This window comes from Dermochelys coriacea, chromosome 9, assembly GCF_009764565.3.
Source record: "Dermochelys coriacea isolate rDerCor1 chromosome 9, rDerCor1.pri.v4, whole genome shotgun sequence".
Lineage (NCBI taxonomy): Eukaryota > Metazoa > Chordata > Testudines > Dermochelyidae > Dermochelys > Dermochelys coriacea.
Genome location: NC_050076.1, coordinates 37,658,872 through 37,682,826, shown reverse-complemented (window position 1 = coordinate 37,682,826; position 23,955 = coordinate 37,658,872). Strand labels below are relative to the sequence as shown.

The 23,955-nt window shown below is 40.9% G+C and overlaps 1 long non-coding RNA gene across 1 annotated transcript; it reads right to left on the bottom strand.

Annotated features, from left to right (window-relative positions):
• Nucleotides 1-639: 639 nt before the first annotated feature.
• LOC122455899 lies at nucleotides 640-20,855 on the bottom strand. Its single transcript, XR_006274409.1, has 3 exons — nucleotides 20,630-20,855; nucleotides 13,331-13,334; nucleotides 640-651 (listed from the first exon to the last, which is right to left on the bottom strand). It is a non-coding gene; the product is annotated as an uncharacterized LOC122455899 (long non-coding RNA).
• Nucleotides 20,856-23,955: the final 3,100 nt, after the last annotated feature.

Genomic DNA, 23,955 nt, shown 5'->3' with positions numbered 1-23,955 from the left:
TTAAGATAAGCCATCACCAACAGCAGGGGGGGGAAAGGAGGAAAACCTTCCATGGTGACAAGCAGGTAGGCTAATTCCAGCAGTTAACAAGAATATCAGAGGAACAGTGGGGGGTGGGGTGGGAGGGAGAAATACCATGGGGAAATAGTTTTACTTTGTGTAATGACTCATCCATTCCCAGTCTCTATTCAAGCCTAAGTTAATTGTATCCAGTTTGCAAATTAATTCCAATTCAGCAGTCTCTCGTTGGAGTCTGTTTTTGAAGCTTTTTTGTTGAAGTATAGCCACTCTTAGGTCTGTGATCGAGTGACCAGAGAGATTGAAGTGTTCTCCAACTGGTTTTTGAATGTTATAATTCTTGATGTCTGATTTGTGTCCATTCATTCTTTTACGTAGAGACCGTCCAGTTTGGCTAATGTACATGGCAGAGGGGCATTGCTGGCACATGATGGCATATATCACATTGGTAGATGCGCAGGTGAACGAGCCTCTGATAGTGTGGCTGATGTGATTAGGCCCTATGATGGTATCCCCTGAATAGATATGTGGACAGAGTTGGCAACGGGCTTTGTTGCAAGGATAGGTTCCTGGGTTAGTGGTTCTGTTGTGTGGTGTGTGGTTGCTGGTGAGTATTTGCTTCAGATTGGGGGGCTGTCTGTAAGCAAGGACTGGTCTATCTCCCAAGATCTGAGAGAGCGATGGCTCGTCCTTCAGGATAGGTTGTAGATCCTTGATGATGCGTTGGAGAGGTTTTAGTTGGGGGCTGAAGGTGAAGGCTAGTGGCGTTCTGTTGTTTTCTTTGTTGGGCCTGTCCTGTAGTAGGTGACTTCTGGGTACTCTTCTGGCTCTGTCAATCTGTTTCTTCACTTCAGCAGGTGGGTATTGTAGTTGTAGGAATGCATGATAGAGATCTTGTAGGTGTTTGTCTCTGTCTGAGGGGTTGGAGCAAATGCAGTTATATCGTAGCGCTTGGCTGTAGACAATGGATCGAGTGGTATGATCTGGATGAAAGCTAGAGGCATGTAGGTAGGAATAGCGATCAGTAGGTTTCCGATATAGGGTGGTGTTTATGTGACCATCGCTTATTAGCACCGTAGTGTCCAGGAAGACCTGAGACTGGCTATCCTTCAACAAAAAAGCTTCAAAAACCAACTCCTATGAGAGACTGCTGAATTGGAATTAATTTGCAAACTGGATACAATTAACTTAGGCTTGAATAGAGACTGCGAATGGATGAGTCATTACACAAAGTAAAACTATTTCCCCATGTTATTTCTCCCCCCCCACCCCAACCCCCACTGTTCCTCAGATATTCTTGTTAACTGCTGGAAATAGCCTACCTTGCTTGTCACCATGAAAGGTTTTCCTCCTTCCCTCTCCCCCTGCTGCTGGTGATGGCTTATCTTAAGCAATCACTCTCCTTACAGTGTGTATGATAAACCCATTGTTTCATGTTCTCTGTGTGTGTATATCAATCTCCCCTCTGTTTTTTCCACCAAATGCATCCGATGAAGTGAGCTGTAGCTCACGAAAGCTTATGCTCTAATAAATTTGTTAGTCTCTAAGGTGCCACAAGTACTCCTTTTCTTTTTGCGAATACAGACTAACACGGCTGCTACTCTGAAACCTGTCATTAACATTAATGTTAGATTTGTGTTTATTTGTAGCAAAATAGTGTTGTTTGTGATTTCTTTATGCACTTGCAAGTACATTAATTGCCAGTTCTCCAAATTAAATTAAAGCAAGTCAACATTTTTTAGTTTGCTGCTTAATCTGCACTATAAAATAGTTTCCTAATGCTAGCAACACTATTCAGATTCTGAAGGGGAAGCAGAGGAACAACGAGTGGCATACATTGGAATCACAGATTGTCTGAAGGAGAAAAACTCAGTGCTCTGAACAGACCAAGACAATCTCACAGAATGCAATGTTCATTTAAGCACTGTCACGTTCGAGTGGACCTGAACCATGTGACATATTTGTATTTCAGCAGGAAGCGCTTTTATTTTGCTTGTGTTTTTCTCCTCACCTCTTCACTCTGAACTGAGCATTTGACTTGTGGCTTTTAAAACATAGCTTAGGATTTTCCATAAAACTAACAAACTCTTTCTTCCTGTTCCAGTTTCAGTTTATTTGTTTTTCTCCTTTGAAATTTAGACATCTGAAAACTGTGGGAAATTATGAGCAGGAACTTCATGTAGCTTTACTCCATGCTGGTATTTGCTGCATGTATAGTATTTTTTTTAACTTCTTTTGGTTACTAGAAGCTGCAAAAATCATCATTCAGCCTGATATATGGGCCAAATATTTGAACAGTGAAGAGGCTAATACTAACATATAGCTCATATCAGCAAACCCTTTTTTGCCTTTGGAGTCCTCTGATAGAGATTGTCAATATAAGATGGCTGCATTCGGCATGCATAATTGGCCAGGTGCTTTGCTGGAAGTGTTTTTGCTTTTCATTGCAACAACCAGTATAAGCCCCTAATGGAGGCCGGATGAAAGACTAAAAGAACCTTTTGCTCTTTTTCACTATGGTAATCTGTCATGGAATCCACCCCTGTATTCACACCCTACACACTGTTGTAATAATCTTTGTACATGGTGTATCTTGTGAGAGATGCTTTGAAAAATCGTAACTTGCTGATCAATAGTATCCTGATAAAATATGGGCAGCAACATTGAATGTGAAGTTATAACATTCCCCTGTGTGATGTTATTAACACTTATTCCAAATCTCTACCCCACAACCCTGCTCAGGCAGACGTTGGCAGACAGGTCTGTCCTTAACAAAGGAATGTGTGCTTGCCTTAATTTGCATTTAAGTAGTAAACAAAGTAGCAAACAGGGAAAACAAAGGAAGCTCAAACAGGTGGGGGGAAAAACCAGCAGAGAACATCTTTCCATATAGACTCTTTGTCTCTTGGCTCTCAGCTGGAAATCTTTTTTCAAGAGTGGGACTGAAACTATAGAAAGAGGGGTTTCATAGTAGCAGCCGCGTTAGTCTGTATTCGCAAAAAGAAAAGGAGTACTTGTGGCACCTTAGAGACTAACAAATTTATTAGAGCATAAGCTTTCGTGAGCTAGTGAGCTGTAGCTCACGAAAGCTTATGCTCCAATAAATTTGTTAGTCTCTAAGGTGCCAAAAGTACTCCTTTTCTTTTCATAGAAAGAGGGGCAAACATACCAAGGGACTCCCCTCCCATCTCTCTCTCTCTCCCTGCCCACCGCATTCTCTGCGCCTGAGAAGACAAAAGGAAACTGCTGTTGGACTCTGGGGGAGGAGTCCTGATGTGAAGAGTTTTTGGTCAATGATCTTGCTGGAAGCATGTGGTGAGAAATTTTGCTTGACTCTCAATAGTTTGTTAAGATAGGCTAGAAAACATTTTATCTTTATTTTTCTAATAACTATTTCTGATTCTTGTAACTATTTTATGCCTCATTATTGTACTCATTTAAAATCTCGCTTTGTAATTAGTGAACTTGTTTTATTAAATAAATAACAGACTTAATATAGTTGGACTGTCTAGGAGAGGACTGGGCAGTATAAAACATACATTTATGGGGGAAAGTCTAGGAGTAGGAGTGTGTTGGGATCACCCTATAGTATAACAAGGCAAGTAAGAGCCAGAGTATGACTGGCAAGCTACAACACCAAGGCATTGCAACGCACCCCAGGTTACAGGGTAGGGGTAACACAGCCCCCAGTGGTCTGGACTGTACCCTGGTATGTCACTCAATCAAAGCAGCTTTCTACAAGTTATTGAAAGTACTATAATGAAGTGGCTTACAAAGCTCCTAAACTTGGTAAGAGTTGAAATAATTGCTGTTGTTTCAATGGATTTTTCCTGCCTTAATTTTTTTGCTCTATTCTGTGGTATCTCTTCTCATGTAGCCCTACCCACGAATGTCCTTTAGACTCTATTAAAAAGCACTGTCTACCACTTTAACATCATATGCCCACACATTGTCATTTATTGTCTTCATCTTAATTATTGAATCTTTAAGTGTAGTTTGCTGCTAATCATTTTTAATTTTTTTTCTGCTGAAACAAAGAACATTGCTTAGCTGTCAAAATAAGCTCCTTGTTTCTTAAATCCATGCATTCCTCTCACTGTGGATTGCATTAGCTTGTGCACTGTGTCTGCTGCAGAAACACATTTTTCATTTATTTCAGATCATAGGCATTTCTTTAACTGATAACTGTGACTAACTCTTCTACTGCTGCCATCCATACCCACTACAACAGACAAAATGTATTTTGACTTCTGTTATATGGACCAGATGTATCATTTCTGAAGAACCAGTCTGAGATGAGCAAAAATGGATCTTTTGATTTGGGGACCCAATCAAAATCTCAACAAAAAAATTCTCATTCAAACTGAAACCAAATTATTTTCAAAAATTTTCATTGCATTGAAAAGTTTAATTTTGAATCAACCAAAACTTTTTGGGTCAATTCAAAATGATTTTTTTTTTATTTTTCTATTATTTTGAGTTGACAGAAACATTGTTTGACTTGACATAATTTTTTTCTCCCAAGGCTTTTCATTTCAATTTTGCACTTTTGGGATGTTTTTCATCCTTGTGTGTATTTAATTGGCCAAATTTGAATTGGAAATGCTGCTTTGAAATGAAAAATAACCCAAATTCATGAAATGTTTTTGAGAACTGAAAAATCTGTTCAATTTCTTTGCCCATCTCTAGTGTGTTGTAGTACAGGGATATGATGAGATGCAATAAACTGGTGGTTTAGAAGAACTTTAAATTGAAGAACTATTTTTGATTCCCTATATTTACCCGACAACTGATGTACAAGAACCAAATTAATCTAGGATAGACTATTCTATTAAGAGAGCTGCGTGGAACAAAGACAGACATCCTTAAACTAGGGGAAAAGGTAAGATGACCAGGATCCATCTGAAATTGTCTGACAACCCAGAACAACAGAACTAAGAATAAAGGTGACAGGAAAAAAACCTATCAATGGTACAATACAATGACAAGTTTCAGAGTAGCAGCCGTGTTAGTCTGTGTTCGCAAAAAGAAAAGGAGTACTTGTGGCACCTTAGAGACTAACAAATTTATTAGAGCATAAGCTTTCGTGAGCTACAGCTCACTGCATCCGATGAAGTGAGCTGTAGCTCACGAAAGCTTATGCTCTAATAAATTTGTTAGTCTCTAAGGTGCCACAAGTACTCCTTTTCTTTTTACAATGACAAGGTGACAGGAAAAAAACATATCAATGGTACAATGAGAAGGGCTTTTATTTATTTAGAGATAAGCTAGCAAACTAGAATAGATGAGCAAACGGCAAAGCAAATGACTCTGAAAGACAAAGACCAAGATTTTAAAGTCCAGTTCTTGAGTCCACATGTTGGCACCTAAATAATTAGACTGAATTTCTTTGAGCACCAAGCAATTCCCATTTAATGTAGGTACCCAGGACCTGATTTTCAATGGCTCTGCACCTTGCGCAGTCATTTACACCTGTGCAAAGATGATGGGAAACACCCCTAAAAACTACCTTGCATTGGTTCAAATGACTACATAGGGTGCAGGCCAATGGAGAATCAGGTCTCTGTTTTCAAAAATCTTGTTCAGGAATGATTAATTTTAAACTGAAGATGCAAGCAACATACAATAGATATATTGGCTGTACTATCTTGTCATAGAATATCAGGTTGGAAGGGACCTCAGGAGGTCATCTAGTCCAACCCCCTGCTCAAAGCAGGACCAGTCCCCAATTTTTGCCCCAGATCCCTAAATGGCCCCCTCAAGGATTGAACTCACAACCTAGAGTTTAGTAGGCCAATGCTCAAACCACTGAGCTAGCCCAGTTTTGACAAGTTCAGTGACTAGTTCAGATACAGGATGTTGAGACCAAATGCAAACAATAGAAAGGAACTGAAGACAGTAAAAGGAGAAATTCCATAGAAATAGCTTAACAAAAATCAGAAGTAATTCCATTGAAATAGTGGAGTTATTGCAGACCTGAGGCTTGTCTACATGGAGAAATTGATTGGAATAGTTGGCGCTCTTCTGGGATACAAATGACTTTATTCCAGAATAATTACTCCAGGAGTGCCTTAATTATTCATGAATAAAAGTCACTTCATTCAGAGCAGAGTGCCCCCCTGAGGAGCTATTTTGGAATAGCTATTGCAGAGTAGTTTATTCCACAATAGATATCCTGATCAATTTTCCCATGTGGGCAAATCCTTACACTGATGTAACCTGGTAGCAGAGTTTAGCTCTATGAGAAGAACAAATAAAAGGTACTCATCGGACCTTAGCAGGCAGGAATCATTCATGAATTTTGCCTGATTATTACTAACATTTACACAAATAGGTTTACTATGGTACAGAGAAAGTTAGGAAATCTAATCTGAATGCCAGCTTGGAGAGAAGACAATGGTATGATTGCAACAAAATACTTTGATAAAAGATAAATGTATTTCATTTCTTCTTGTTTCTGCTCTTTTTTTCCAGTTATCTTTTGCATGCAGAAAGGAAAAAAGAAAAACCATATTTGATGTACTGTATGCTATTGAATCATAAATTTATCATTCAGTTCCCTGCAGTAATACAAATACCTATTTATATATCATATATAGGTAAAAATATATGTGAGCACACACACAACCCACATATTATTTTCATAGTCTATCCTAAAATTCCTTTCCAACGAAACCAAGGCTTTTAATGCATAAATTGACACTCTCCATATGTCTGAAAAGATGATGATCTAGCTGTCTGAAGCTGAGGTCTGTCCTGACATGAGTAATTAACACCTGCAGGGAGGCCTCATTTCTTGGAAGACAGAACTAGGGAGGTAAAAAAGACAAAATCTCTGAGCCAGCTAAAATAAGAGGAAGAACTCACAGGGAACCATTTACTATGAGCAAGAATAACAATGGGCAAGATAATAAGTTAGGAATGTGGAGATGTGGTAAGGACTAGGTGGAGTGTGGACAATGCATGGACAGATTATGCTGCACAGGGATTGTCTCTTGCCAAATAACCAAGTCAATCCAAAAAAGTGTGATGTAATGTATAGGAAATGCATTGAGATGTGTAAATGTATGTAAAGGGAGAAGGTTTCTGTGTACCTTTGGAGATGTGATATACCCTGCATTTGTCTCCCCACATTTGAGTCGGATAACTCAGTGTAGTGTTGCTGTATGACAAATAAAGGAATCCAAATGATGAAATCTGGAGTGGAACTGGAGGAGGTGTTCTCCCAGAACTAGAGGTGGTCTTCTGGATAAGCTGAGTGGAAAAGGTCTTGGAGGGAATCCCAACACTATCTATTCTACTCTAAGCACCCATCATCTTAATACTTAGGGACTAAAGCTGCTTGGAGTAACTTTGACAAAACCATATTCCGTCAGAATATGTGGTTGCGTTGAAATTGAAATACTTCACAAAATCAAGTTGATTTTTGCCAGAATTTCGTTTAGGGAGAAAAACCAAAAACATTTCAACAGTGTTGAAGTGTCTTGCTTTGACATTTTAGGAATGAATGGTTTGTTTGTTTGTTTTTCCCACTTGGAAATTACTTTCTGTTTCAACTTTCTAAAATTTTGAATAATGCAAAATTTTAAAAAGTCAGAATCTAAATGAAACATTTCTGGCTTGTTGAAATGAAATATTTTGATAGACTCAAAATGAAACTTTTGTGGGGTGGGATTTCAAATTTTTTGGTTTTTGTTCTGATTTGGAGTGAAGCCAAATTTCAAAATCTCTAAATCCTTCAAAACGTCAGTTCCTCACACAGGTGTATTAAGCACCAAACAGTTATGAAGAAGGTTTATAGCTTAAAAAAAAAGGAAAGAGTCCACTTTCTTTCCCCAGTTGTGTTTGGATTTCTTTTAGGGCATCACTGATAGGAAAAGGCTGTGTCACTTAGATATATTTTACTTTATGAATAGATTCAAGCTTGGCTCCATCAATTTGCATCCTCTCTCTCTCCCTGCTGAAAATACACACTGATAACTTGGTTTCTACTTTTTCCCTGAGTCTCTCCAACTACATTTTTCCTATGGCACTCAAATGCCCTTGATCAAAGTGGGTGATGAGGAAGTCTCTAAGTTGACCAGATTCCAGCATGTTAAGAGATTTATATATGCATCGTTGTTGTAGCCATATCTGTCCCAGGATATTAGAGAAACAAGGGGGGTGAGATAATATATTTTATTGGACCAAAGCAGCTTAACATTGACCTAACTTGTATCTACAATGTAGCTCCTATCGATGTAAGTCATCTACTATACAGACTGTGACAAAGTTCCTCCTCTGCCTTGGTGGGTCCTGTGCTTATTTGTGGATTTTCTCGCCTCAGAGGTTCACGGCAGCCTTCAGTTTGGCCATTTTCGTGGCTCAAACCTGCCGTTCACTCAGTTAGCCTCCTCACTGGCCACCATGGGGAAAAGAAGAAGAACAATCCCCGCAGTCTCTGCTGATCCACCTAGTGGGTCAGGGACAGTCTAGAGACCTTCCCCTCTGGTAGAACCTACTGTCCAGTTCAACTCCTCCAATATCAAGTAGGGACTTGGGGGGATGGAGGGAACCCAGCCCCACCCTCTGCTCCGGGTTCCAGCCCATGGCCCTGTGGATTGCAGCTGTCTACAGTGGCTCCTGTAACAGCTGCGTGACAGCTACATCTTCCTGGGCTACTTCCCCATGGCCTCCTCCCAACACCTTCTTTATTCTCACCACAGGACCTTCCTCCTGATGTCTGATAATGCTTGTACTTCTCAATCTTCCAGTAGTATGCCTACGCCTACGCCTACTCCTACTCCTACTCCTACTCCTACTCCTACTCCTACTCCTACTCCTACTCCTTGCACCTCTTGCTCCCAGCTCCTCACACACCCCACGAACTGAAGTGAGCTCCTTTTTAAACCCAGGTGCCCTGATTAGCCTGCCTGAATTGATTCTAGCAGCTTCTTGATTGGCTGTAGGGGTTCTAATCAGCCTGTCTGCCTTAATTGTTTCCAGAAAGTTCCTGATTGTTCTGGAACCTTCCCTGTTACCTTACCCTACTTAACCTGAGGCTAATATATCTGCCTTCTACCACTCTCCTGTAGCCATCTGGCCCGACCCTGTCACATGACTTAATAACTGCACCTCCGCAAGAGAGTGCTTAAGTCAATGTAGTTAGGTTGATGCAGTGTCAGTGTAGACATTGCATTGCTTACATTGACTGTTGCTGCCTTTCATAGATTCATAGATTCATGGATACTAAGGTCAGAAGGGACCATTCTGATCATCTAGTCTGACCTCCTGCACAGCGCAGGCCACAGAATCTCACCCACCCACTCCTATGAAAAACCTCACCCATGTCTGAGCTATTGAAGTCCTTAAATCATGGTTCAAATACTTCAAGGAGCAGAGAAGCCTCCCTCAAGTCAACCATGCCCCATACTACAGAGGAAGGCGAAAAACCTCCAGGGCCTCTCCAATCTGCCCTGGAGGAAAATTCCTTCCCGACCCCAAATATGGCAATCAGCTAAACCCTGAGCATATGGGCAAGATTCACCAGCCAGATACCCAGGAAAGAATTTTCTATAGTAACTCAGATCCCATCCATCTAATATCCCATCTCAGGGGATTTGGCCTATTTACCCTGAATATTTAAAGATCAATTACTTACCAAAATCCCATTATCCCATCATACCATCTCCTCCATAAACTTATCGAGTAGAATCTTAAAACCAGATAGATCTTTTGCCCCCACTGCTTCCCTTGGAAGGCTATTCCAAAACTTCACTCCTCTGATGGTTAAAAACCTTCGTCTGATTTCAAGTCTAAACTTCCTGGTGGCCAGTTTATACCCATTTGTTCTTGTGTCCACATTGGTGCTGAGCTTAAATAATTCCTCTCCCTCTCCTGTATTTATCCCTCTGATATATTTATAGAGAGCAACCATTTATAGATGGCTTTCAGAAGCCATCCCACAAAGCCCTACCCTGAGAGTTAAATTGGTGCAAGTGGTCCTGGTGAGGACACACACTGCCAGCACAAGGAGTGCAGTGTGAACATGCAAAAGCAGATTAATTACAGCAGTTGGCTGCAAGTTGATGCAATTTAATATATACAGCGCTGCAGCAGCACAGCTATATTGATACAGCTGCAGTGCATATAGTGAAGACATTCTATGCTGACGGGAGAGAGCTCAGCCCCTGAGCGACATACGTTTTGCCAACATAGGCTGTAGTGTAGCCCTAGATCAACTTCATTTTTTAGTGTAGACTTGCCCTCACAGTGGCTAACTACAAGATCAAACAGATAGTTTAGCCTAAGTAGTGAGCACATATTCTAAGGGACCATTCAAGGCAAAGTGGCCCATTAACACCCCTGTAGTCACAGGACAAAAAGGGGGATTAGTGGGTTATGGATTGTTGTCATAAGCCATGAATCCAGTGTCTTTATTAAAACCATGATTTTTAGTGTTAAGCAACGTTATGAATTTAAGCTCTCAGGCTCGTCTTTTGAAAGTGTTCTGCAGGTTTCCTTTGAGGTTGAGGACTGACAGGACAGATATAGAGCTTTATCTAGACTAATGAGGTTGTCAACGGAATCCTGAGAAGAGCAAGAGTTTACATAGCACCCAGGAGATGTTTGTGTCAGTCTTCGTTACTTATGAGACACGCTGCTGAGTCCTGCACTCAGCTTGGATTGCGTGTAGCATTCAGCCCCCAGAGAGAGGAAAATGCAATAGTCTAACTTGGGGGTGATAAAATAAGGAGCTCATAGTTCCTCAGACTAGATCTTTGTCCTTTACCTACTGTATGCTGCTCTCTGTACCTTTCTGTATGCTTTTGAATTGGATAAAGATAATTAACGTCCATTCTGCAGCTAAGGGATCTGACTTACTTTTCCAGTATCTTAATATAATTATTTTTAGCTGTTATTAATGATAATTTAATCTTTATTTTGGGCCCGATCCAAAGCCTATTGAAATTAATGAGATGACTCCCATTAAACCCTGTGGGTTTTGGATTAGGGCCTTTATTTAGTATAGCATGCATCACATATCATTTTGTCCTTTAATTCCCAGATGGTCAAAGAAAACTGAAAATCCTATCTTATTACAGGGCTGAGGACTTTCTCCAAAAATTCCTATATAGACAAAAATCCTGCATAGAAAAAAAGCAAAACAACCTAAGAACTAACCAGATTGCTTTTCTGCCAGAGAAGGGAGAAATTAAGGTTGCCAACTTTCTATTTGTAGAAAACTGATCACTCTTGCCCCACCTCCACCCGCACTTTCCTGAGGCCCCGCCCCTGCTCACTCCATCTGCCATACCTCTGTTACTCACTCTCCCCAAACCTCGTTCACTTATTCATTTTCACTGGGCTGGGGCAGCGGTTGGAGTGCTGGAAGGGATAAGGGCTCTGGGCTGGAAGGGTGGGCTCTGGAGTGGGGCCAGGGATGAGGGGTTCAGGGTGCAGGAAGGGCTTCAGACTGGGGCAGGGTGTTGGAGGGGGTATGGCTTTGGGATGGGGGTGGGGGTTCCAGGGTGGGGCCAGAAATGAGAAGTTCAGGGTGCAGGAGGGGGCTCCGGCCTAGGTGAGGGCTCTGGCTGGGGGTGTGAACTCTGGGGTGGGGCTGGGGATATGGGGTTTGGTGTGCAGGAGGGGACTCCAGGCTGGGACCAAGGGGTTTGGAGTGCAGAAGGGGCTCCAGGCTGGGGTGGGGGGTTAGAGTGTGGGAGGGAGCGTAGGCTCTGGGAGGGAGTTTGGGTGTGGGAGGGGGCTCAGGGATGGCACAGGGGGAGAAGGTACGGGCTCTGGGAGGGAGTTTGGGTGTGGGAGAGGGTGCTCCAGGCTGGGTCTAGGGAATTTGGAGTGTGGGAGAGGGCTCAGGGCTGGGGGTGGGGGTGCAGCGTGTGGGCTCCGGGAGGGAGTTTGAATGTGGAAGGGGGCTCAGGGCTCAGGCAGAAGGTTGGGGTAAGGGAGGGGGTTAGGGGTGTGGATTCCAGGCAGCACTTACATCAGGCAGCTCCCAGAAGTGGCCAGCTCCAAGGCACAGGGGCGGCCAAGTGGCTCCATATGCTGCCCCTGCCTGCAGGTGCCTCCCCCACAGCTCCTATTGGCCGCAGTTCCCAGCCAATGGGAGCTGTGGAGCCAGCACTCGGGGCAGCGCCTGCAGGCAGGGGCGGCACATAAAGCCTCCATGACCACCCCTGTGCCAAGGAGCCAGAGGGACATGCCAGTCATTTCCGGGAGCCGCACGGAGCAGGGCAGGTAGCCAACCGGACTTTTAATGGCCCAGTCATTGGTACTGACTGAAGCCGGCAAATTTCTGATTTGGGAATCCACAAACTCATTGTTTTATGGGTGTGACCCAATTTGAATTGATGCTGGTGGCCTATAGTGTTTGTTCTACATCGGAGTCAAATGTTTCCCACACCTCTAATGCTCAGTCTAATCATCAGCTGATCATCATTGATCATCAGCTGTTGGGGAGAGAATTATCATCCCAGAGTTGACAATAAAGTAGTTCATGGAAGAAGAAATGATACCAGATTGATCTCCTACCTGGGTATGATACTATGTTCAATATATGTTGATTTAAATATACTATTTTTAGGTGAGCTTAGGACTGAGCTCATGACATAGGGCCATGTGTTTTGTCCACATAGAAATCCTTTCACTTTCTTTTTTGTTTGTTTTAATCCTTCTGTCTTGTGCTATGTTTTGCAGATAAAGTCTCTAACAAACTTTGTAATCAATTCTTCACCTTTCTGACAACTAACCACCCTTGTCACCCCAAATGAGGTTTTATTTTACATCTAAAACTTTTTTCAGGGGCTCTTTGTTCTTGATGTCGCTGCTGCAAATGACAAGCACCGTCTTCTAAACCAAAGAAAGAAATTGCCATAATAAAAAAGCCAAGAAGGAGGAGCAGTGCTTTGAAATATTAATTTATTAAAATCTTTTTGAACTGCCATCTGGAAAAGTGTAAAGAGGGTTTTCTCTTTCAGTCTGAAGATAATGGAAAATCAAGGGTGAAAGAATATGTTTTCATTCGTATTTGTTGTTGATTCATTCTTTTCCCCCTCAGTCTTAGAATATGATTCAGAATTCTTCGCTGTCTTATTCCCCAGAGATATGTGGGTTTTGACTTTAAATTCTGCTCTATGACATAAAGGAATGCTGAAGTCATGGCACCCTCAATCTAAAAGCACCCTGGAGAGTCCTGATCTTCTTGGCCTGATAAATAGAACTGTTTCATTCGAGCAGCTAGGCTGTGTATGATACAGATATTTCGGCATGAACCTAGATATGTTATGCCTCCCAAATTCCTAGTGATTTCCACTGATCTAAGATTAAGTATGTGCATGAGTGCCTTGCTGATTCAGAGCCTGCTTGCATAATAGACATTGGGAACAAATTTGTGATATCTTCTAATAGGGGAAAAGGTAAGGTGTCTTACAGTGAATCAAAATATTTACCCAGATGTTCTGTGACTTTCACAAAGCTATTAAATTGTAGGCAAAAAATAACCTATTGAAAATGCATAACATATTGTTGCCTGTTAAAACCAGCTCTTTCTCTTTTCCCAAGAGAGCAGGTATAGCTAGCACTGAAACTGTAACTGAGAGACAGTGAGCCACATGCTGATCTCATTTACATCAGGGTTACTCTGTGAGCCAGAGGACTCTACCTCCCTGGAAAGCAATGCAGATTATTCTGATTTCACACCAGAGTAACGGAGATCAGAATCTAGCTCCCTGTCTTTGTGTAAGGCTGTGTCCTTTTCTACAAGTGATCTAAATTAAAGTTCTTTCCTAATTATAGTACTCTAACACTACTGATACAATCTTCACCTTAAAAACATGTGATGTTGTAATTTCCTTTTAAAAATGGTCCCAGACTAAACCCCAGATCCAAACAATCCCTAAATCCAAATCTTGTGGCTCTGGTTTGTTTCCAGAGTTTTATTAATTTTTAATGACTTTACAAGTATTTTGTTCATTGTGGGGTTTCCAAAGGATCTTGCTTGGTTAAGGCAAAGGACTGGTAGTCAGGAGATCCATGTTCAATTTCTAGCTCTGCTACATATTTCCTGTTTAACTTTGGGCAAATCACTTAATCTCTTTTGTTCCTTCTCTTAAAAATTGAATACCACATCTTGGCTTTCTTGGCTATTTCAATTGCAAGCTTTTGGAGGGAAGAGGATGGCTTACAATTATAGTGTGCAGCATCTAGCATAATGGGGCTGTGATCTTAGCTGGATCTTAGCTGTAATATAAATAACTAATAATAATCATTCAACTGGAAGTGAAAACAGAATTTGTTCCTTACCAATTGAGGATTTCATTTTTAAAAATCATAAATAAATAAAATAAAAATGAAATCATGCTCATAATCTATAGTGCCTCTAATATTCTCTGTGCCTGGGCACCTCTTCCTGTATTTTTATTATCCTTTTATGACTGCTTAAATTATCTTGTGTTGTTCAATAAAACCCACAAAATTACTTTTTGTGCAGTTACTCAGAGAAAATGTTCCATTATGTGACAGCCCTACAAATGCCCTACAAACTCCATTTTAACAACAGAATTTCCCTTTCCTCTGTAACTTCTGGTTACTTAGAGGTAAGTCAATGTCAAAATATTATTCTTCCTGGCCTCGCTATCAGGCTAGCTCCCTGAAGTAACTGAAAAACACCAACTGACTTTCATGTGGACCAGACTGTTTTTTTCCAGCATAATAGAGATCTTGGACCTGCCACTTTATCCAAGGCAGGATGCTTTGAGTTGACTGCTCTTCATATTTCTGAACTTTTCATTTTTTCTTAGAAATGCCAGATCCTGATGCCTGAAATCACTTGTAAGGAGGGATGATGCAGTGATTGGGGCACTAACCTAGGACTTGGGAAACCTGCTTCAAGTCCTTCTTCTGCTACAGACTTTGTGATTTTGGGCAAGTCAATTAGCCGCTCTGTGCTTTTGTTCCCCATCTGTAAAATGGGGATAATAGCACTTTCCTACCTCTCAGGGGTGTTGTGATAAGTACACTAAAGTTTGTGAGGTGTTTGGATGCTATAATAATGGATACAGTGTATGTGCTAAGGACAAATTTCCAAGGAGACTTTTTCCTTAACTAATTTCATTTTAAGTTTTTTGAATTCACTAAAATTCTAATGAGAGCGGAACAGCTCCTCATCCCATGTAAACCAGCATAGCTTTGTTGACTTTAATGAGCAACTGGTCTGCTAAGCTTTACAAATACTTCTGTGAAGGGTCTGAAAAAGAGGGGACTACAGCTCCCATCAGTCCCCTCCCTATTGCATTCCCTTCCTCATAAGTCAGCAGGAGCTATGTTTCCCATTGCACTTCCCCTTCCTGTGGCCAGGTAAGGGGAAAGGTCCTGAATCAGCAAGTGTCTGGGCTCTGTTTGGAAGTGGCAGCCACATGGCAGCAGGCAGCAGGGGAGAGAAGCCCCAGGAACTGTGGACAAAGCTGCATGTGGAACAGGCTATGCCTGCCAGATGTTACAGCTGGGCATAGGTCTGTGTGTGACTTATGGAGAGCAGCAGCAGCTGGGCAGGGAATCAGTGCAAAGGGGTCCCAATGTGAGAGACTGACTGAGCCTGGCTTGGAAATCCCCAAATGTTTATTTGCTTGGTCAGAGACTGGACTGGAGAGGACAACCCAGGCACCTGGTCTCTCACTTGGACTGCTCCAGAGACCCCGACATTGTGTCACTTTGAATTGAAACTGTTTAAGCCTCTGTGCCTAGGATATTTGCAACCTTTCCCCTTCTGCCAACCTTAGCAAAAATCTTTGCCTTAGCCATGTGTTTGAGTGATTGTTGGGATCCGCCAGGGTAGTGCCTACAAGGCCTAGATGCTGAAGACCTACAATGCTTGCCCCCAAGACACAGCACCCTAAAGGTTTGGGGTACAGAGTAACCTCAACAATTACACCTCTTTTTTTGTTCAAACCCATGAGGTGAGAGATCGTGTGCAGAAGGCTCCTCTCCTTCCTATTCTTAGGGGCCCAATGCAATTGATCCTAGTGGATTGAGTGCTATTTCAGCAATGTGCTGGAAATTTTAAACATTATAAATCAGATGCTCTTGGCCAGTATGAGTTCCTGGATTTGTTAGCTCTCGAAAAGCCCAAGGGTGGGGAAAAGTTGACTATTGAACTACCTTATTTCATAGAAAAGCTGGTATCTTTAAGATACAAGAAAGCTTTCTTTGGAAAAGACAAATTATATTCTCTGTCTGTCGGCTGAACAGTACTGGGCAGAGAATCCATAAAAGATTTTAATGTGCAGATCTGTCAGTTCTTTCATGGCTAAATTAACCATAAAATGATAAATAGTCAAACATATAATAAAAAGTTAAAAGGTATAAGAGGGCCAAGATCTGCAGCAGCCTGGCTCTTTAAAATCAGACCCAACTTTGAAGTACTCTTTGGGGTTTTAGTTTTCACTGTCTAGACAATCTTCAGGTCAACAGCCCGCTTAGGGAATAGCATGAAGTTGGAGGGGGGAGTCCTTTCACTATTCATCAGACAGAGGAGCAGCATACTAAACAGCTGAGCTGGTGTTTGTGTTACTTAAAGCCACGTGAAAGTAGTTTGCCAAATATTTTATTGATTATTATACTTTTACTAAGATTAGACTTGGATTTGATTTTTTTTTTCTGTATTTCTTTGAATTTCTAAAATAGATGATGGGGGAAGCGTGGAAGGTTCAATCCTGTACAGTGGTCAGCATATCTCATGCAAAAAAAAAAAAAAAAAAAAAAAGAGTGATCAGACTGCCTGCCTAACAAAATTCACCAGGACAATGAGAGGAATAGATTAAACAGCAAGATTCCCGCTGTGCCTCAGAGCTCTGTTCCCTCCAAACCTCCACCCTCTCCGCATGTCTGGGAAAGGCTTTGCAGCATGCCCTGGGATCAGCGTATCTGACCTATTTTAGAGGTAATGTTTCATACGCCTGAACTGGGGAGAATTCTATCTAGGTATTCATGTGGCTTACGTTGCTGTAGTATCGGAAAACTTTGGGTCCGATGCTTAAAGGTATTTAAGTGCCTAAAGATGCAGAGAGGTACCCAAATACAGGGCCGGATTAAGACTTTTAGAGGCCCTAAGCACTGAAAAGATTATGGTGCCCCCCCATATGTAATTCAAAATAAAAACAATACTATATCGTAAAATAAAATTTTATTTTTCAAAATGACACAAAACATGTATGCTGAAATTAAAGTAGCTTCTTTCTAGATTTTCTGATTGCAAAATTCTGGATGAAGTAAGCTGTAGCTCATGAAAGCTTATGCTCAAATAAATGTGTTAGTCTCTAAGGTGCCACAAGTACTCCTTTTCTTTTTGACTTGACGAAGCATATCTGTTTCCATACACAATAGGGAAAGTGAATCAAGTCTGTCCTGACACATTGTTGTTCTCTGAGGGTTTTTTATTCTTTTCAACTGAGAAAAAGAGCGTTCTGCGGAGCAGTTAGTAATCATCAATGTTAGAAAAATACGTAGTGCGATCTCTACAGTTGGAAATACACATTTTATTCCGTCTTTCAGTATTGTGTCATGAAGATCAATGTGACTGAATTTCATTTTTCCTGTTTCATGAAAGGTTGTGCACATATAACAGTGGAACTGCCATACTTCTCCACAGAGATTCATGTTCAAGTCAACAGGGTATGAGTCAACTAGCTTTTGGGAACCTTGCGAATATGGTTCATCAGATAAGTCCATTTCGTTTAGAAAAGAAAATCTACTCAATACTTCTTTGTACACTTCACCTCTCCTCTTCATATGAGCTTAAAGTATATCAATTATAGCATGGGAGGTAGATACACAAAATTTGTCTCTAGGATTCAATGCGGTTTCTGTTGCACTGCTCTCATTTGCTTGTTTTTTCCTGATTCGCTTGCGGGACTGGGCTTCTTTGTAGTTACTATCAGGCAAGATATCTTTTGATATGTCTTCAAGTCTTTTGAAATCATTCCTCAAAGTATGTAAGTGGTCTGCTAATGATTGACAGAGGTCTGCACATGTTTTCAAATCCAAAATGTTTTCAAGCTCTCTTTTTCTTGGAGAGCTTGACTTGTGTGGTAAAAGTGTTGTAAAATTTAATTCCACATGGTCAACATGAATACAAACTCTAGTTCTTGCATCTTGTTTGCAATGTTTTCTGCCTTTTGTATAGTTTCTCCCTTTTGTGATTGGTCTTCAGCTATACTCAGAAGAATATATCAATAATAAAACATAAATTTATTGCAATACATGGCAGGATCTGATTTCCTGGCATTATTTCAATCTATGTTAGTAGGATGCCCCCCTGATTTAGATGCGGATAAGTAATAAAAAGAGAACAGAAAAATGGGGGAAGAGTGTGTAGTGGAGTGTAAGGAAGTCTAACAAAGTTCTGATTTTCCCATGATGACTACTTCAATGCTTTTTTTGAAATATCAAATTTCAAATTTTTTCAAAAAAAAAAATCTCATATTTTTTGGTGCCCCCTGCTTTGCTGGTGCCCTAAGCAAGTTTTAGTCTGCCTATTGGGTAATCCGGCCCTGCCTAAATACCATTGAAATTAGTGGAAGTCAGGATCCTGGGTGTGTTATTCCACTAGATGCCTATCTGCGTCTTTAGATGCTTAAATATCTTTAAAGATTGGGCCCTTGGTCACTTCCAACATCCAGCATAATATAGCATAATTTTCTTCAACATAAAGAAAGGTTGGTGTTACCTAGGATGCGTGCAGGAGACACAAGGGATTATGTTAGAATTCAAAGGCACAATAATTCTCTTAAGTGCTCCTGAATGGAGCTACATGAGCTCCCGCTGACATAAAATACTTGGGAATTGTGCATTCCCCTGACCTGGAAAATATGGCAAGTTTGAACATCTCATCTTTATTGCTTAGGGCATGATTTGTTTTTTAAGGGGAAATAGGCTTTTTTGCATTTATCTTATAAGTGTTCTGTATTTTGTAGTCAGATTTTTTTAAATGACAGACCACTTTACAGTTAATAGCCTATATGTTTTCTTTTTCTATAAACTTTCTATCAATATTAGCAGGCACATCTCCTATTTGTGTGCATGTATATGGAAATAATTGTGTGTACCTTTGCTTGAAATTCAATCAATATTTATTTCAAAACTGTTAGGCCCATCATTTTAAAGGGAGAAAATAATTAACTTGATAAATTCTACCCTATGATAGATATTTCAAGTTTCAAAATGTTTTCAAGATCAGAACTATACAACAAATAATATGTTAAGATTGTGCCTTTCCCCTTATGTTAAAGTGTCTGGATTCTAATTTACATACTCTTTGGTCAAGACTTGAGGTCATAACCACAAGCAAATGTTTGTTAATCTTGTGAAAGGTGTTTGTTTCTGAACAATAATGAGAAAACAATAAAATTCAAAGAAGGGTTTTCTTTTCCTATTTGTATATTTTGGATAAGATAAATATGGGCTGATTCTGGAACCCTTACCGATAAGTAATACTTACATTGAACGGGACTAAGCCTGTGAGGAAACACTATTTCTTGCAAGAAAGGTTTGCAGATTCAGCCCCTGTACTAGCAATTAATTAAGGGCTGATGTTGTCAGAGTAGCAAAGTAAAGATGTTTGGAGACGCAGCCTAGGCTGGCTGTACTCTTCTTGTGGATGATTATTCCACAGATAGCAGAGCTGATAATGAGAAAGCTGGCAGAGAGGATTTAATAGGAAAAATGTGAAGGCTTACAAGTGATTCATCCCACAACCACCGGTACCAGTGATGAGTGCAGGGTATGTTTATGACTTTCTGGATGAGTCAGATAATGGAAACATAGTTACAAGTTTGCTGTTTGCAAAGATATTTAGGACCTGATCCTGACATCCTTACTTGCTTTCAATTGTGGCTTACCGCACACTGAAATCAATTGGATTGTTCAAGGAGTAACGCACTATTTGCTGTGAGTAAGTGCATCAAAACCTGGTAATCAGGTAGGAGGAATGAGATACAATTCCAAATGTTCGAATGGTTCTGGAAAAATAAGAAACTTTTCCTTGAGCCTTTGCCAACTTTTTAAAAGGAATTGAGCCATATTTTATTATGGTCTTGAAAAGTATATTTTTCTTTCTTGTATTTCTGTTACTAGCGCAGGTCATGCCAAAATACTGCATCTTACCAGGGGTGGTACTTAGAACTGTGCGGAGAATGGAAATTCTTTTTCACAGAAAGATTCAAAATTTGTTTTGATTGCCATTAGGAATGAAACTCAAAAATTTTGAAACACTTCAAAAGAGAGTTCTGAAAAATATTCCATTTTGGGTCGATCAAAATGTTTCATGTGACACAGTCATTTCAACATTCTGTTTTGATTTTGACTCCTTTGTTTTATACTATAGCATAATCCAAAATAAAACACGTTTCAAAGGGGAAACTCCTTGGGAAAGGAAAATTCAAAGTGTTTCATTCTGAAAATGTTGAAATGGTCAGAATTTCCCTCTCCCCCCTCCCCAATGTGAAATTGACACAGTGGCTTCAGAAACCTATGCTCCTCTACCTCTTTTTTCCTGCCTCCCTTCTTGTAACTCCTCAGTGTCCCCTTGGAGACAAAAGCCACAAAATATCATTTTGACGGGATCCTTGGGTTGCAGCCTGGGACTGTGGGACTGCTATGCCCCCTGAACTCTCCAGCCTGGGCTGTCTCTCTCAATGCTTTGCTCGTGGCAAGTAGCAAACCCCTCCAGCTGCTGTGATCACTCAGCACAACAGCATGTGGAGCCCCACATCCAGCTAGATGGCATTAATGCTCCCAGAGCCACTCATGAATCACACAGAGAAAGGCACCAGCCAAATCCCCACAGCTCCCAGCCTTGCACCTCAGGAATATACCATCTTGCACTGCTCAAGATGAGCAGTGAAAATTTATTAATTGGTTCACCACTTCATTAAGTGGATATACACCAGCCTTTGTAAAACTTGAGCAAAGACCCTTACCAAAGACTTCAGGCAAACTCATTGGTAAAGATAAACAGTTAGACAAATTTATTAACTACAAAAGATAGATTTTAAGTGATCATAAGTGATAGGCAAGAAGTCAGAGTTAGTTACCAAAATAAAATAAAATAAAATATAAGCACGCAATCTAACCTCTCAACCCTATTTGACTGGCAATATCTAGATTAAGCAGTTTTTCTCACCCCCCTGGATATTGCATATATCCTTATATATATATATATATCCTTAATATACAGGTTTGTCCCTTAAACCTGGGCGAGTTTCCTCTGCTGGAGCCTTTAGTCTTCTTCTCAGTGTCTTTGTTGCTTGCTACATAGGTGGGGGCAGGAGAAAGGCCAAGCATGTGGCCCCTGTGTTCTGTTTTATATTCTCAGTCCCATATGCTTGAAGAACACAAGTCCAGGCCTGTCTGGTGGGCATTGCTGAGTCCCCAAGCAAGGTTGAGCAATTCCCCTGGTGTGGCCTTATGCAGGTGAGTCACTGAATTGTAACTTCCTTACTGGACAATGGCTATTGATAGTTGTTTGACACCCACCTGGGTGTTGTTTCTAGGGAGCTGTTGTCTCTGGGGAGCTGATATCGGCTGATTCCTCAATTTACAGCATGTTTTAGTGATAACCATACAACACGATTCTCATAACGTCATATGCATTATTGATACATATATTTAGAAAGAAAAATGACTTTCAGCAGATCATAACCTTTCCCTTGATACCTCACAGGGCATGCTTTATATGCAATATCACAATTTTATATAAATGAGGAATATGGGGGTCACAGGGAGCTCCCCTGGTGTGTAGAGTGTCACAATCACTATATTTATTTCAAACTCTTTAAGTTGCAAGAATTTCCTGCTGTTGAATTGTATATGGAATTGGACCATTTGCACTAAATGAGGGTCTTTTCAAAGTATCACTGAGCAGTTTGCAAACACAGGTGTTTTGTTGCTCCCCACCCTTTCTTCTATAAACACCTGTTCTATTAGTAATGCACTGTTAAGATAAGAGACAGGGTGCTCCTCTCTGCTCATGACACACTGTGTAGAGGTGAGGAGGCTGTTTTTTTAAATCTATTTACTGCTCTTCTTGTTACTGTGCTTCTCTGTTGCTAAGGCAGGTTGCTATGGCAAAGGCCCACCAAGTAAGTGAGGATTACATAGAGTAAATGTTCAAAACAGATTAACTTGATATATCAGCAGCTGGCTTCTTCAGATGGGAGAAAAGAAAGGTTACACCCTTAGAAAACACTGTGGAGAGTGATGTTTTGTCTGCAAAGGCAATTTTTATATTGATAACTTTTTAATATCTGTGGTTTCTGGTCAAATGTGACATTGAAATAAAATATTAAGTGATACTGTAACCTTACTAAAAGTGTCATCTTGCAAGGGACTGAATGGCTCCTGAGCATCCTTCACTGACATTGACTTCAGTGACCGGTGAAGGGGCTAAACAAATTTACTTCTCTTCATAGTCTCTTCTATTCAGCTTCTTAAACTGCGCTCTCCACTGGAGCATCTGAGCACCTTCTTTTAGTGCATTAAGCAACTTGACTATATTATCTATCATGGGCTGTTTGTTCTCTCATCCTTTCGTCAGGGTCAGATGTGTGTGCATTTGGAATGTCTTGTGTTGGCTAGGTTAGGAACTGTTCTTTCGGGTTGGTTGGGGGTGTGTGTGTTTTATTTTTGTTTATTTAAATGTATTTACATTACAGAAGGCAAGGTCAGAGAAATGCATCTTGCACTTGGAATGGAAGGTGATTTGGTTTGTGATGGTCCTTAGTTTCTGTGGGAGCTTATGCATGATCTTGGACTGCCCCTGAGAAAGTTCTGTCTCTTGCACAGATGAGATTTATTCTTATTGTAGAGAGAGAGGAGTGGAGTTATCAACCATGGTCTTTTCCCTGGAGGTTTAGGCAATCTTTTAGATATACTGAGTCTAGGCCATGGAGAACCTTGAAGACAAAGGCCAAGATTTGATTTGAAATTCTATGGGAAGCCATTATAGAGAACAGAGGACAGGTTTGATGATCTCTTGCTAGTTTGTGTTGCTGAGGAGATGTGCTGCCAGGTTCTGTACTAGCTGAAGTTTCCATAGCACTGAAGGCTTTGTGCCCAGCTACATTACATTTCTGTAGTCCAGCTGAGAAGTGACAAAGTCATGAGGTCAGGTCATCATCTGCCCAGATGGGAGGGAGTCTCCTAGCCAACCGGAGATGATAGAAAGCATGGGATGCTGCTATAGGAAAGCTTGGCATCAGAAAGGAATCCAGGAGTATTCCTAAATTACTGACCAAATTGACCAGTTGTACCTTCGACCAAAGGAGACTGCAAATTCGTCAACATTCTTTCTTCTGCCCAGCAGCACCACCTCTGTCTTGCTAGCTTCTTGTCAGCTTCAGCCAGCTGTTCTTCATAAATGTGCTGATCTCATCCAAGTTCTGGACCATCTTGGTACACTAATGTAGCTATATGTGGTGAAGAATAAGTAGAGCTGTGTGTCATCTGCTTATTACTCACATTTGAGTCCATGTTATCTGACCCATTCACCTAGTTGTTGCATGTAGATGTTGAAAAAAACTGGAATGTTAATTGATCTTTGTGGAACCCCACCAGTGGTCTAGCAATGTAGGTGCAGTTTCCCATCACAAATCATTTTAGAACATTATCCTATACCTCTCCCACCTCTCTTAAGAAAGGCAGCAGTATCTTATGGTCGACAGTGCTGAATGCTACAGAGAGGTCCCAAATGGATGTCTGTCATCTGTCCATTGATAGTAGGAGATCATCCATGAGTGCCACTGGCCTGGCCTGACTCCAGATTGTGCCAGATTAGCTTCCATTAAATGAGCTGGTGATTGCCTTTGGCTAGCTTCTCTGTGAGCTTGCCGAAGGATGGGATATTTGACACTGTGTAGTAGTTGGCTAGAACAGATGTGCAGGGCC